This window comes from Diprion similis, chromosome 12, assembly GCF_021155765.1.
Source record: "Diprion similis isolate iyDipSimi1 chromosome 12, iyDipSimi1.1, whole genome shotgun sequence".
Classification (NCBI taxonomy): Eukaryota; Metazoa; Arthropoda; class Insecta; order Hymenoptera; family Diprionidae; genus Diprion; species Diprion similis.
Genome location: NC_060116.1, coordinates 10,833,343 through 10,849,240, shown reverse-complemented (window position 1 = coordinate 10,849,240; position 15,898 = coordinate 10,833,343). Strand labels below are relative to the sequence as shown.

The 15,898-nt window shown below is 39.9% G+C and overlaps 1 protein-coding gene and 1 long non-coding RNA gene across 3 annotated transcripts in view; one reads left to right on the top strand and one right to left on the bottom strand.

Annotated features, from left to right (window-relative positions):
* Positions 1-15,898, top strand: part of LOC124413383 — a 114,068-nt gene that overhangs the window by 71,482 nt on the left and 26,688 nt on the right. The gene's annotated exons all lie outside the window — the stretch shown is intronic.
* LOC124413371 (small conductance calcium-activated potassium channel protein) overlaps positions 1-15,898 on the bottom strand; it is a 148,466-nt gene that overhangs the window by 121,393 nt on the left and 11,175 nt on the right. For both annotated transcript variants that reach the window (XM_046893903.1, XM_046893904.1), the window contains exon 2: positions 10,344-10,569. The gene's annotated coding sequence lies outside the window, so the exon portion shown is untranslated. The remainder of the gene's footprint in view (positions 1-10,343; positions 10,570-15,898) is intronic.

Below are 15,898 nucleotides of genomic sequence, written 5' to 3'. Positions count from 1 at the left end.
ATCAAGTACACGAGTCGCTGCAAAGAACAGAACATCCTTCGACGATTGAAGGGTGTCACGTCTGGCGATATCACTGCACCTTCGGGTCTTTCTGCAGTGGTGACAATTGCGGGTTGGGGTTGAAGTTCCGATCGTGCAAAGTTCCGAAAGGACCTGATTCAGAATTATTTGCTGGCGAAACTTGAAGTAAAGAAATCAAACTTTTATGAAATAACAAAGTTTCGAATGGTCGGAAATGCAACGGCTCAAAGTTTCGAAATGCAAGATTCCGAGAATTCAAGTTACGATAGAGCGGAATTCCGTTTCAATTGAGTAAAATTTCGAAAATCAGAATTACCAGGATTCCGAACATAAAAATGTCGAAAATTTGAAACAAAGTAGGATCAAAATGACGAAATTTCACCAAGCCAGAAATTTACAGAACTGAAAATCTTCCATCACTCAGAATTTCCTCAGCTTTCGGACCATTCAAAAGTTTAATGTTTCGTCAAAGTTTAATTTCTATATTTTAAGATTCGCCACCGAAAAATTCGGAATTAACGTTTTCGGAACTTTTCAAGTTGAGTATTTCAACACCGTCCCACACTTATTCTTCTGAAAGACTGGGACTGATCTACAGTAAAAGTTTAAAAAAGTGCTAGAGAGCAACGTGAATAGAACGAGGGACTCGGGGAGTTCCTATTATGCAGCTGGTGAGATATAGGCAGCAGACAATATCGATAACCAATGTGCACCGCTCAGCGCACTGGCAGATGCCTATCTAGTTTATTCCCGAAGGCATTGTACAACTAGTACAGGTCAGTTTGTCGGGAAAAAGATCAAAACTGGAATCCATATTCGAATAACGATTTCCGTCAATGTTCTACTAGTACGGAAAAAGCGTTTCAAAGTCTTATTGTTCCCCTAGTATTGTATCTTGACAAAAACAAATTACACCGAAAGTCCGTACTAACAAGAGTACCATCCGACAATTTTCCACGAGAACTGTTCACCCCGCTGTATAAAACTAAGGTACTGAAATTCCCGCAGGTAGATCACGCAAATTGTACACAGGTATTACAGACGTGTAAACACACAAGTGGGTCACACGCGCGTGACTCACTGGCATGCAAGGGTTGACAAATACTAGAAATTTCCCGAAGGGTTGTTAGCCATGCTCTTGTCTTTGCTTATGTACTTAGCTACTGAGTGACAGGAAGGGACATCTTGACACGGGGTAAATGCCAGATTTTCTTTACTCCATTTTTTTCGTTTTTTTTCGGTTTTTTTGTTTGTTTTTTGTTGACCTCGGGTACCTTTTCTTTATATTTTGGACAGCTTGACCTGTCACGTACGCTGTAGAGGCGTCCGGTTACTCGTACAAGAAATGGAGGATCGATGGATGTTTGTTGTGTTACGTATAACGCAAATTAACTTCACCGCAAATCTGACCGGTATTAATTAAATTGGCTTCAGTCATACGGATATTCAATTTCGGAATCCATTCGTTGGTTCGCACAATAATTCGGTCTCATTTTTTTGGGATGAAAAGTGGAAAATTGAAAATCTGTCATCGCAAAAAAAAAACGAGTACTTTGATTCGATTTAAAGCCAATTGATTAAATTTCAATTTTCCAAATGTGCATTCAATGAACGGAAAAACGAGCATGATGAAATTTCGACATTATAAGTCTGAAGACTTGATCTCGTCTGCCCCTTAATTGGTGGATGTAATTAAGTGAGATTTTTATCTTAGACAAGCCCTTAGCGCTCTAATTGCATTCATCGATCGATGGATAATCGTCTTCTTCTCGTCCTATATCTAATTCTCTTTGACGTGAAATCTCAGTCTCGCCAAAGTAAGCTTAACTGATATTAAAGAAACGAAATTGATTCGCCGACAAAGAGGTTTGATAAAAGCTATCGTAATTGAATGTCAGTACAGTTGGAAGTTTCCCGTTTGCTATGAATTATGCAACTTATGCACACGCATGGCGCAAAACATAAGCTGCGTAACTGAACTCCGACCATTGCCAAGGGTTGCTGACAGTCACGACAGATTCGAATCCAGTGACAAACGGAGCGTGCATCAAAGCTCCGGAGCAACGTGCATCGTCGAAATGTGTTCACTGCAGCGAATCGCACGGTCCGTTGATCAGCCTGACGTGTTCGGAATGCTTCACGCGTCAAGTGCAAGCTGCAAATTGCGTGCACGTGTCATCGAGAGTTGTCGGTTAGTTTTGGCAATTAGTTAATTGGATAACACCCGGTTGAACTACGCGGGCGAGTGTGAATGCATTTACTTTGTAAAATTCTTCACAATTTGTCTCTCAAACCTTCCGAACCCAATTTATTCTTTCACCTTCAGAGAGTGGCTACGGTTTAAAATAAGCTCTGATTTAACGCTATTCGGCACAAGCCTCGGAGTCTTCTCCTCAGGGTCAATATAATGCAACTCTCTCCCCTCTGCGGTGAATGGACCTAGGTGGAAACGTCACACATATAGGCATCGGAGCTTTAGAGGATAATGCGAGATAACAATAGGCTAGCTGATCCTAAGGTAATTAATTTCGAATTGTGATTCACGTGAATACGTGCAACACAACGAATCGCAAGCTATGCACGTACGGTAAAGTCCAAGCATAAAAATATATTGGAATGGATAAAGAGGACGGAAGATAAACGAAACCCCTTATTTTTATTGTCACCATCGGCGTTTACTACCACGGATTTCTCGTCATTATCTCTAAACGTTAACGGTTCACGCAAGGTAATCATTTTAAAACGTTTTCGATACCGGCTACCAACAATCTGTACAACGACTCGTTAGCTTTATTTTGGCTTGTCAAATCTCAGAGATTGCGTCTCCAGCGCTGCTGAGATAACTCAACACAAGCCAAAAGCTCGGATGTCAAGTAAAAAAAATTATCACCCTAATTACGTTACAGGGATAATGTCAACCAGGGTGCATTGTGATGCTACGTCTTATGTTATCCGTACAAGGACTTATCAGGTCGAATCAGCACGCGCGAAAAACCAGTGATATCCTTGTAGTTTATTCGCCGTTGAGCTTAGAGCTGAGCTGAAGGCTGAGCTTGAATCTGAAAGCTTTTAGTGACGATAGAGATCGTGAGCTTGGAGTCAACGCTGCTGCACTGGGCTATTCGGAGAGAGAGGTGGAATGCGGTGTCTAATTAGATGAGGTCAGGAGACAAGCTCCCGCTCTTTTGCAGGCTGTTCGGAAATAGAAAATACACCAACAACTAAGCTTCTCAGTCAAATGTCAGAGTTGGATGTAGTTTTTTGTAGACCCTATTAGTTGGTGCGTGACCTTCGGTATTTGGCAGTCGTATTCACCCCGTATTTCAACGAACTATCACGTAAAGGATATTTGGACGGCGTCCAATCATGCATAAATGGAAACCAAAAGCCCTGTGTGAAACACGGAATTTATCCAAGATGATCAAATTGATGAATTCGCGAAGTTTCGAGACTAAAATTCTAACAAATTCGAAAGCTTCGCACGTAACGAACTCATTCAATGAATTCAACGAACTTCGTGCTTTGCAATCAGGCTGTTTACAATTAATATGGAACACAAAAAGGACTAGTCAGGCCTTTTGGAATCTACTCCATATCTCGCTTCCCATTAGAACGCATCTAGTAAAGCTCATTCTGCGATCGTGAGTTCGATATCGCTGGTGAGAAATTCTGTAGTGCGTTCCAACTCGGACTTAGCCAATAAATCCCATTAGCTAATCCGTTTCAGCGGTAGCATGAAGTTGAAATCTCGAACTTAGCCGCGGTTAGAGTCTAGTAAAGAACACTCTTTCCACTTCAAGGATTCCCTGGAAAGAGCTTACTTGCCACTATTGCTACCCGACAAAGAAACCTCGAGGTTTTATACAAAGTAAAAACTACGCCGGAATACTTAACTTTTCATCTGTATCCAAATGTCATGCGGATAAAGAAGAACTTGCGAAAAAACAGCGGCGGCTGCGTTTCAACCTTACCATTTCACCTTTCGGTCACCTTGACGACTCGTGTCAACATGCCAGGACGCGCCTAGAGGGGATAACAAGACGTAAAATGAACACAATGCTTCTCGCGCGCAAGCTTCGATCTGGAAGCATATTACTCATATAGGATGATAAAGTCCTTGGCAAATAGTGTAGCTGTTAATGCTCTGGACCATCTGCAACGTGATTTTCAGTAACGAGATATGGTCGTCAGACGAGTCTGCAAGCAATTACGTCTAACTATACGTACGCGAAGTATACCCGCGAGGTTTTTTAATCGATTGGTTTTTGTCTGACCGTGTTTCCGAGCATAAGGTCATAATTTTTCAACCACGAAAATTATCGGGCTGTCCACCGGTGTTTGTATCTCCGATAAGTTATCTGAGTAAGTCGAGGAGACGTGTCCTAGCTTTTACGTGTCCTAGAAAGTGGCGTGCACTTCGGTTCTCTCTGGGACCGGTAACATGGCACGTCCAATAAATACATTTGCTAACGTCAGGTTGGCGGTATCGCACTTGATCGGTTCCAGTCGCTGTGCACTCGTGGGACACGAGATCCGATTTATCGCTGTTTGAAGTATCTCCGCGGGGTGAAGCTTGGAGCCTGAATCTTACAAAGCGCTAACTTCTCTGAACTTGGAGGAGCGCCCTGGTCTTGAATAAATTTTGATCACACCACGTACAGACTTGAATTATAACTAACGATGTTAAACGGAATATACCGAGTGAGAGGAAATCAGTTGACGAAGACAATGCGAAGTCTCGACTTTATAGGGAAAAGTTCGAGACAAGAAGCCTGTATTTCTTTGAATTTATATTCACTCTACCCTCGTGCTGGCGACGTAATTCAAATATGAATTTTCTCGTATCATATCTTGAACGTAAAAAAGGTCCTTGCACGCAGCGGAAATTCTAGACTTCTTTAACGCTACCCTCTAAGTCTGAAAGACGTCTAGGCACATATTTTTCAGCGCTAATGGCGACCTCGTATTGCAGACGCAAATTACTTCTCCGCTTTTTTCTTGTGTCTTTTTTTTATTTTGTTTTTAAGACAGTCGTTAACACGCCGCATCGGCTTTCTGCGGTGGATAATTATGAATATAAATATTTCAGCGAAAATATGAATTCAAGAACATACGTGCATGCATAGGGATGTATTATATGTAACTCACTGAATTCGATAAAAATAAGTTTGTTACACGCTTTCTACTCCGCGGTCATTTTCTTCTCGCCTTTAGGGATGAGCTTTGAAACCCGATATGGAGGGGCTGAATCTTTTTCCACGCCAAAAGCAATCACAAACTTTATAACGCAGGCCGATAATAGCTGAGGATATTGTGGTATCCTGTCACCCATAATATCTGCCTTGTCGGTTATCCTATTTGAATATATACCAAATATTTTTCCCCCTTCGCATCACCGTCGTTTTCAATTCCCTGAGAACTTTACAAGACCGAGTTCCAAACCCTCGTATATGGATGCGGGAGCAGCTGTTGCAGAGTAACCTGAATCGATCATTATTCGCAGTTTGGCTGGATTAGCTCCACCTTTCGAATCATGACGAGCTCAGGATGTCGACAAGTCGAATAACCTGCACCCTTAAACCTGTAGCTGGTACGTTGAACTACCAAAAGTTTATATCTAACGTGTTATTATTCTGGAATCACTAACTAAAACCGATGAAGGACGTCTTAAACTATCTGTATAATGAGAAAAAAAAATTCGTTTTTGATGAAAAGAATGTTTAAATACATGTATCACATTGAAAATTAGGATCTGTCATCAAAATGAGTTGGAATAATACAAGAAAGGCTTGCGAGTGGTAAGAGATTCAATCATGTGTCGAGGTTTGAATAAAATGGACCTCTCAAGAACTGGGCAAAGTTTACGCTACAAAAATTTTATAAATCTCGATGAAAACGGAACAACGAATTTTTCTCTGCGATTAGCAAAGAAATAACCTGATGGGCCTTTGCGAAATTCCGAAGCTTTTTTAGCGAGTGAAATCAGTCGTCGCTTCTCGTTTCTCGCTTCTGTGGAAGCTTCTTTGCAGAGATTTACGTCGAGATCAACCGATTATTTATATACCAGGAATGAAACATGCTGACAATTTGATCACCGCATAGTTGATCGTGTATAGTCATAGGATTGTATAGGATGCGCGTGCGGTACTCACAATCAGGGATAAACTAGTTTCGCGTAATGAAATTTAACGAGCAGTGCAAATATTTATATTCGTTCGTACGTACATCGCGTGGGTTAAGCTAGTGCAGTTTCTAGTTACAGTCGGACGTTCAACGTCCCCTGGGAATCGGGCAACGCCTTCGTCGTCTGGCGTGTATTATACGAGTGTAATGTGATTGAATGGAACTTTATTCCTTGAGGTATGAATTAGCATAATTGGATGTAGCCCCAGTGCCGGCAAACTGCATGGTCATGAAAGTACGTTTGTGTGGCAAAATATTGTACACACGTATGAGTGTGATTTATTACTTCACATTTAAAATGTAACACGTGAAGTTTGCTGTTTTATTTTTGAAAGTTATCATTTATGTGCAGCAAAACCATGAATCGCTAATTTTTACCGTAGTTAATCGAATTCTTATATAATGGGAAAAGTTTGTTTCTTGGAAATGAATTTTAACCCTCGCCAAAACTAGCATAAACAAGATTTAAAATTCAAAATTCACCATAGTTTCATGTCGATTGATTTTAGATTTATTTTACAAAGGAAAATCATATTGGCAATAATCGATGGATCGGTTTGTTTAATACTTCAGGACGACATAATTCTCGATCATGTATTTCCAACTAAAAAAATAGATCTGCTAATTGTGAACTGAATCAACCTTATTCGAAAAACAATAACAATCGAACCGAGGGGTGAGCCTCTCTGGAAGATGGGGGATACCGAACTTTACGGGACTTTACGGGACTTCAAAGATTTCGCAGACTTCACATCGGATATCAAAAGGTTCACCCCTCGAATAGATCAGTAAAACTTCATATCAATAAGATCTACCATTTCTAATAATAATAAGTTATCCTGATTTCCGTAGTTGGCAGATAATTTATTTCGGCTACTTTACTCTTGTAATTGAAATTCGAAAAAACCTCTGAGTCCGAAAATGGCGCATGCGGAAATCCATATCGCTATAACCAGAGCAGCGAAAGGAGTTAGTGGTTTCAGCATTTAAATTAAGTTCAAAAATTCTCCTGAGCAATCTCGTTGAAGTTCCGTCGTTTTAACGACGCAAGGTGAAATAGGAAGCCAGCCCCGGAATCAGGTTCCCGTTTCCGTCGCATTCTGACCTCCAGTCGAGCGGATCGCTGCACCCCACATTTGCCGCTCTCTGTCTTCGTCAACCCTTGTGATTTAGGAAGGGCGAAGAAAATACCGAGAGGTGATTTATCAACACCATTTGTTTCCCACTCACAGGCAGCACAACTGCTTTATAACTACGATGAACACACGACCAGGTGCGAAAAAAAATTAAGATCCACAACTACGCGGGAAAGTGTACATTTATAAATAAATTAACACGGATTTCGTTCCTAATACTTTTTATTAGCTATTTATGCTTATTGTAAGTATACTAAAAATGAGATAACAACTTTCAGTATGGGAGGTAAGGCCACGAGACATTAAACTGAAAAATGTCAAGAACCTTACATAGGATGGATCATCATTTTGGCGGTGAATTATTATTTTAAAAATGACCTCCAATCACCTACGTCCATTTTGTTCCAAGTTAACGAATATCAGCTAGACGAAACAGGCTGGAGCCCTTTTCTGAAAATCTCAGGATAAACGCTTATAACGAATACGATCTTCCTCAATTTATGTTTTCGTCATCCACTTTCGAAAAAAATTCGCTTCACATCAGACAACTGTTCCTTAAAATGTACTCAGCATAAAACCTTTCAGACAGCAAGTGGCATCTGCTCTAAAACTGAAATAAGCTAACATAAATCATTTCTTTTCTGAAATCTGTACAAAAGACAAAGATAGAAATCTTTAATGTTCTCTTGAAAAGAGCGAGAGTAACTTTTTCACTAGTTTTGGATCAAGATTGAAATTTAAAGAACAAACAAGAAGGTTTCAAATAAAAAATTTAAAAATTTTAGGATTATTTTTTGCTCATTGGTCTAGATTGTGTAAATTTCGGTAAAACCAATAAGAAATCATGCACAGGAAATAACAGCAAGCCTTTTTTTTTACAAACGAATGAATAGTCAGTTGTTTAAAAGTCGAGGAATAACAGTCAGGGTTGAATAGGGGAAATGTATGAAGATCCATATCCGCTTTACCTTTTTTGTATTAAAATCTTTGTCTTTTGGAATAGCACAGCTCGAAGCAGAAGAAACAATCTTAAATGTTAGCCAATAACCCAGTTTGTCACGGGGTCCATTTTTTCTTCCTATCATTTCTTCCATGTCTCGAGCAACATTAATGAGAGTCTATTAGTAGGCGTACGTCGAAAAATTGAACAAACAAGTGTGTGCTGAATTCATCCCTTGGAGAGAACTAACAAGGGTGAAAGTCCAAGGTCAATTCGAATATAATTGTTATTTTATACATAAGCAACGAATATTCTATTAGAAGAATTGTACTACGAGTACCTACTATATTCCACGTCCGAATAGCTGCCCTGTATGGGAATGTTTTTTGTTTTACTTTTTTGGTAAAACAAATGCCACTTATAGTTTTACTTTAATTCTTATCTTCAACTGTGACAGTGTTTAGCGTAGTAAAATTTCTTCGGAACTCTGTAATCTGACAGATTTTTCAAAAGGACGTATAATGTCTTAGTTAAGTGCAAATGATGTACTCTTCATTTCCAAAATTTATACTGGTCTAATCGCAGTGAAAGCGCGCAAAAAGCACAATCTTTGACATCTTTTCCAATCATATTGGGGGGCAGAAATAAATTTGGGCATCGATATTTTGATGGATTTATGATTCAGGCTGGGAAAGCGATAGGCTTATAATGTTTATTCAACTAACGCCGCCGTTGGAAGTGTGCTATGAATTAGCTTCTATAATCTATATGACGTCAGTTTACTAGTAGTTGGCTTCTAATTAGTGAGGGCTCAATGCGTCTTGCGCAAATATGTTTGTACGGGCAGACACGCGTACTACGATATGTGGCTAAGCTTCGGTACACCCGCTCTCCATGGAAACAATCGAAACGAAAGTACGCACAACATGTTGGCCTCAAGAGGTCGAACATCTGGAGATAGTTACGTATATACATTCGTGGCGTGTTATCTCGACACGATAATCGGTTCAAGCACCTTGTAATTCACATTTTTTATCCAGAAAAAATCGTTAAACAAGCTCATCACAGATATTTTCTCTAGAGAAAATTTTTTTAAATCAATTCATATACAGGGCTTGAAATTCAATCAGTCTAAGTTTTCTCGGCAACGTTTCAACGACTCGTATTTTATGCATGAAGTGATTCTTCGCTCTTTTAGAAGAAAATTTATAAGCCTGTAGCAAAATACAAATACTTGGTTTTTAAATACATACGATACAACGCCCACGCATTGTCCATTCATAACTGTCAACGGCACGTTTATCCGTATATGTTTTACACATGTTGTGCATGCAACAATTTGACAACTCGCCAGGAATTTCCGCGCAACATAATATATTATGCAATATAGTCCATGTGTTATAATTTTAATGAGAAAACAAAACAGCGGATTCACGCTTTTTGGACACACTGTAAAATTTGTTTGTTTAATTTTATCACATTTCGATGATTTTTGCTAGATTTTGCGTCAACGTTTAGTGTACCTACATTCATATTCGTGTATATATACGCGCATTGTATTTTCTATATAGGGTTATGGGAAAAGCTCGTTAACTATTTTAGTTGATGGCATTTTTTCACACAGTTTGAGTAGCTCTCATCATTCTTTTTCGGTCTCATCGAATATAATGAGAATATATTGCTCGCGAGGCGATATTTCAACCTGGACCCTGAAGCACGGCTTTGCTGACTATACAGTTTCAGTTATTACGTATAGCGGGTATCTTTTCCCCCCATTCATCCGGTTCACGAAATTTCCCAAACGCTCGCGGATCGTGTCGTGATTCCAGAAATAGGATTTTGTTAGTATTCGTTTTGGAACAGCACCCCGATATTCTCCAGAAATAACCCACTTCTCATCTTCGATACAAGATCCTAGTAGGATATTTATAGTTTTACGCGGAACATTGTAAATCTTGACCTTTTCTAATATTATTTCGATGCACAAGGAACAGGGTTAGCCTAGGACGTAGGATTCTACGGTTGGACTATTTATTTATTACATCTTATGAAGTACGACTTACCACTGATTTATCCCGGGAAGTCTGCTCCGCGGAAATGATCCCAAATTTCAATGTATCGTCGGGCTTTAATTCCTCTTATTGAACAGTGAAAATTTTAAATAATAAATAAAAAAATCACATTTACTTATGTTTCTTTTGATAGTTTTTCGTATAAAAATTGGTCCACTTAATTTATGTTGGCGCGGTAAGCCGTCACCCTTTCATATCCGTGAATGCGATAGACAACCTGGAAAATAAAAAATATCTGGTTAATGACTGAAACTTCACAATTATCTCGAAAAACGTCCAATTTTGTCTCGGTTTTTGTCCGTCTAGTCGAGTTCGTAGTATCCCATAATTTCGACTCCAATTTCTGGCCTAACCTCCCTTTCAAATTGATCCTACGAATGGAGAATTTCCAGAGTCTCGTTCACCGGTTGTGTGGATTTTATTTTGCAGCCTGGGCTTGCCTGCTCCGGATAAATAAAGCAATTTATCGTGAAAATTTCTAACCGCTTTATTTCGTCACGGCTCAGCGGATTTACCTACTTTTCTTTCACGTGGAAAACAAAAACTTTATATTATATGTCTAAATTCTCATTATCTCTAGAGGTCTGCAACAGACGGGCCTATAGAGATTTTTTCCCTCGAAGTAGATATTAAAGTCGATAAACTCTGTTCGCCAAACAAATGCCCTCTCCCAGCTGCTTCGGCATCGTATAAATCGCGAGGCAGTCCGCGTGCGAATTGTACATATAAATACTTATTTAATCGACATCCGAGACTCGGAGTTGGATACCACGATGTAAAAGGTATCGCAGTACGTCTGCGGTGATAATAGCAAAGTGAAGTGGTCGCGGCACGCGAGGATTCCTTCGGGAAACGGGAAAGTCTTTGTGCCAAGATCGTTGTAAGATAAAAGAGCGCAAATAAGCGATGCGATGGTGTCTAGTCGACGTCATGTTTGATCTGAGGGCGAACCAAACTCTGGTATTGAGTGGTTGAACCAGGTGGGCATGGATGCCGTAAAAAAAAAAAAAAAAAACTCCTTGATTTATGTATTATGATGTAAAAAAGCTGCAAAAGTGTACGCTCAATACTTTGTGACGCAATTTTCGTTCGAGTCATGTCCAAAAAGGGGGATGAAGACTGGTAGCATATGGATGGAATCGTTATATTTCCCTAGATTTTCCCTCTCCTGCGAAATCGAATTTCTCCTAGCGAGCGGTAAAGAAGATTTGATTATTCAAAACTTGGGGTCCGATCCCAACTTCGGTTAGACGTAACATTCCTGGAGACATCTGAGTAGTACTTTTGATATCCGAGCAATACTTTTGACATCTGAATCGCGTACACAATATGGCTGGCCGTTCCCTTGAAATGTTCGGAACTTTTCCTAATCGATTTTCGCGTGGTAAAGTTGAATGAGGACGAAGTTTTGGTTTACTCCAGTGAACTAGATTCGACCTCCTATTCTTACGTGTAAACTGACAGAACGGGGATTGCTGTTTTGCGTTAAATAATTCACGAGGAGGTCTCCTCACGATCTCACGATCCAACGACTTAGTGCCCTTTACTCTAGGGAACCATGCAAATTAAGGCCCGGGTAAACTGACCCAGACGTCAGAGTGCGTAGTCGCTGACCTGATTGTAATAGGTAACAAAACATACCTAGCATGACTATTCTAGCCCTTGATTAACGTCTGTTTCCACACTTTAGATGGCGTTGTCACTCCTTAGCATCTTCTACTGTAGCGCTCTGACATGCTGCATACAATATTGAAGAATTTCAACCAAAGTCTAGAAGGTACAGCCTTCTGGTAGGTGTCAATCTTGATGTAGGTACGTGTGGTATGAATAATTGCGTAGTTTCAGTCTAGGTTCGTTGCTGAATGGCTGAACGTGTCGTGTTTTACCCAGCGACCGTACGTCAGGATCACGATCCTGGTGAGTTCCGTAAGTTGAAACCCCTGTGATACAAAACCACGTATCGCGAGAAATTCCTAATGAAAATTTAGTTGGCAAATAGACGCGGTAGTCCTCACACAGAATTTGAAACGTTTACGTGCAGTCACCGAGGGTGAAATCGACACGGGAACGTCACCGTGTTAGCTTTTACGTCTAAAGCGACATGTTCGTATTTACATGGTATGTAGAAGACATGGAATAAATAAATTTTATCAATTTTACACCGAGTTGAATGGTTCAGCTTCCTTTTGTCCTTTCTTATTACCGATATACCAGCCCGGACGAATTGTATGTGCGATCCTGCCCGGTTCCATTGGCGAAATAATAACGCGGGAACTTACTCCTGTCGTATCTGTAATCTATTCAATTTTTCCATTCCAACATGACCGATTGTCGGGATTCTCGAAGCGCGCAGTGCGCAGCGAAAGAACAGGCTGAAAGGGCGAAACGTTGCAAGCGTTTCAATGCACTTTCTAGTCTCTCTCTCTCTCTCTCTCTCTCTCTCTCTCTCTCTCGAGCTTTACGCAGTTACGTTCTCTACATGCTTTCCCTGCAGAGCTTTCCGCTTATTTCTTGCGTCTCGTTGTTTCCAGACGCTACGACGTACGCTCAGCTTTTCAATCTCACCGTGAACCAAGCGCCATTGTTTACCCCTGCTCACAACGACGCCCGTGTATTTTTCCTGCCAAGACAAATCCTTGTCACTCTCTAACTTTTCCCGTCTATCCACATTCATTTACGGATGTACGTCTATTGTTTGCGCAGAATTTATTTTACCTACAACGCAAAATTCCGGACGACATAATTTTGCCAGATTTTGTGACAAACATTTTAACCGTACATATACGCTTGTAGTTAGGATTATCAAATGAAGAATTGCCCGTGCACTTCCTCTGTCAGAGTCGTATTACTTTCGTGTTGAGCTTAGTAGCTCTGCTTGTGAACATATAACGTGAGATGCTTACACTGGTTTTTAATAAAACTGAATCCACATTGTACTAATTAATCTTTATAATTGGCAGATAATTGACTATTTCCATAAACGCAATGGATTCTTAATTCTTCGATGTTTAATGGCTGAATTCAATAGGATATTTCACAATGTATAAAGTGTATAATTTGTGACGTGTTTGCTGTAGACGTTTGATTCTAACTGTAAGGAATTCGACTTCCAACTAACTCTAGATTTTGTTAACACAGCATATGCAGTCCGTGCTTACGTATCTCACGAGTGGGCAGCAAGGCTCGTGATAGAATTTTTCTGTCTGAAATTTTCTTTTCACATGAATAGAATCAGTTCACGTTAGTGAAATATTCACGTTACTTGATTGCCATGTTTAATACCGTACCGCAAGCTTTTTGTGGAACAGCTGTAAGACTTCTTCAACGCTTTAACCTTCCGGTATAAAATGTTGAGCCAGTGTAGATGGGAGCAGAGTTTACTCAGTCAGAAAAGCTCAAAGGCTTTCGCGTTTGATCAATGTTTTGGAATATTCTTCGGTTTTTCGCGTCGCAGTGGTGTGAAGGAAAGCACGTTACTGCATATGAAAAGGGCGCTTTTGGTGCTGTCACCATTTGTCATATCTTTTTTTTCTGTCTACGGCACTGTCAGCACGTCATTTTATTTTTGTCTCCAATTTTTTTTATTTCTTTTTTTTCTGTTCATTTTTCTTTTACCTTGCTTTTTCATTCTTCATACGGTTTTTCATCCTGAGACTTCCATTCGTTTTCTCGTTTTCTATTTCGCCCTTTTGATAAGCAGCATGCGAAAACCGTTACGGTACTCCCTGTGCGTTCTTGTGGAAATGAACATTCTGTACTCACGTATATTTTCATCGTTATTTGACTTTGAGAATGCTGTATCTTTTCCACATGCCAGTCAGCTGGTTGTAAGCACGGATCTCATGTCGCAAGATTATGTCTCACTGTGGTTTCTGATATGATATAGGATACAATGGCCGAGTTTACATAAGATTGAAGTAAGTACTACGTTACTTCAACGATGCGTGTTTCGGAAAATCGTTGGTTCGCACCCTTCGGATTGTCTGAAATTCAGCTAGTGAATCCATAAGAAAGAAAAAATGTTCATATTTTGAAAAATCAACTTCTTGAAAATCCGTCTAATACCTATTGTACAACGATTTATTCCATCATGTTTCATTACGTCAACGTTACTAACTTCAGCCTTCTGAGTTTACGACATGTTAAACACGAGTTATAGTATACACGTAGATATAATTTGATGGATCACGAAAGTTAGAGAAATCCATAACCGAACGAATACTCGCATGAACCGCTCGACAATCTCATACTGCGAAAGCTCAACTTTGGTGGCGATGCGATTTTACTAATTACGAAAATTCTCTGGGATAAGGTCGATTGTTTTTTACCTCAACCCACCGGATAACTGAAATACCTCGGAAATGTTTCTCCACGATGCGTATAATCATTCAGGATATTAAGTCTGAAATGGCTAGGGTGTCTGAATTTTCGTAAATCCGCTTGATTACGGGCCTCAAACTTCTCCTGTATTTCGTAACTGATTTCCGTTCTGAGGTAAGGTAGGTACTTTCGCTGACTACACTCAGCGGTTTCTGTCAATGTGCAGATAACAATCCGACGAGTATCCTTATCCTTACCCTTCGAAATCAAGGCACTGGATAGCTTGCACTTAACTTATCGCATTTAACTGACGAGTTTTGGTCCAATACCTATGTATACCAGCAGTATTTCGCTTGAGTGAGTTTGCCTCGGCTTCCTCATTCACTCGGTGCCAACTTCGAAGAAATTGGATTGGAAAATGTCGCACATGATCAATAATCAGTGGTTAATTATCAGACAATGAAAATAAATGATCTGACACGATCAAATTATTCAATTTCGCGCGTCTGTGACAACGCCGATTAATCAGTTCTGGTTTGTTAAAATCAATTCAGACGAGGTGGAACTTTGACAATCAAAAAGTTTTAGCAGCAACTGAATGGGATTGTTGATAGAATCAACCTATAGTATTTGTAATCAAGAAACCGACAACGTATTTACGCGTTGGACGAGCGTCTGAGCTTCGGGCTCAACTTCACGGTTGGGATAGTATCATTCAGATCAGAATAGCGAACTGTCGCTTCGTTAGACTGTAGAAACTTCTGTCTGACACTTCATTAACGTCAGTTTACTTCACTCAGCCCGGATGTCTGTACTGAAAGATTAACGTTTTGCTAATGCATCAGACCATCAACTTGTCCAACTGACGTATCCTATCCATCTTTTCAGGGAAACTTCAATCCACGTTAAGGTACCAGATGAATATCGATCACCTTATCGAACAACAAAATTCAGTCCTTTTTTACTCTTTTTGGTTAATCTCTGCGAGGGAAAACGACGTCGTTTATCACGAGATTAGGGATCGTGAAAAACGTTTTCTTTTCCATTTGTTGGAAGAACATTTGACGTATGTTCATCAGTTAGGAATGCATGGTGAAATTCAGTTATTCATTAAGTTTTCAATTCAATCAAGATCATTAATCGTCGAAGATAATTGGACATGGAACTGTCGCACTCTGGATATATAAATCGGCGCGAGAACCGAATGATGCGACTGCCAAGAAACG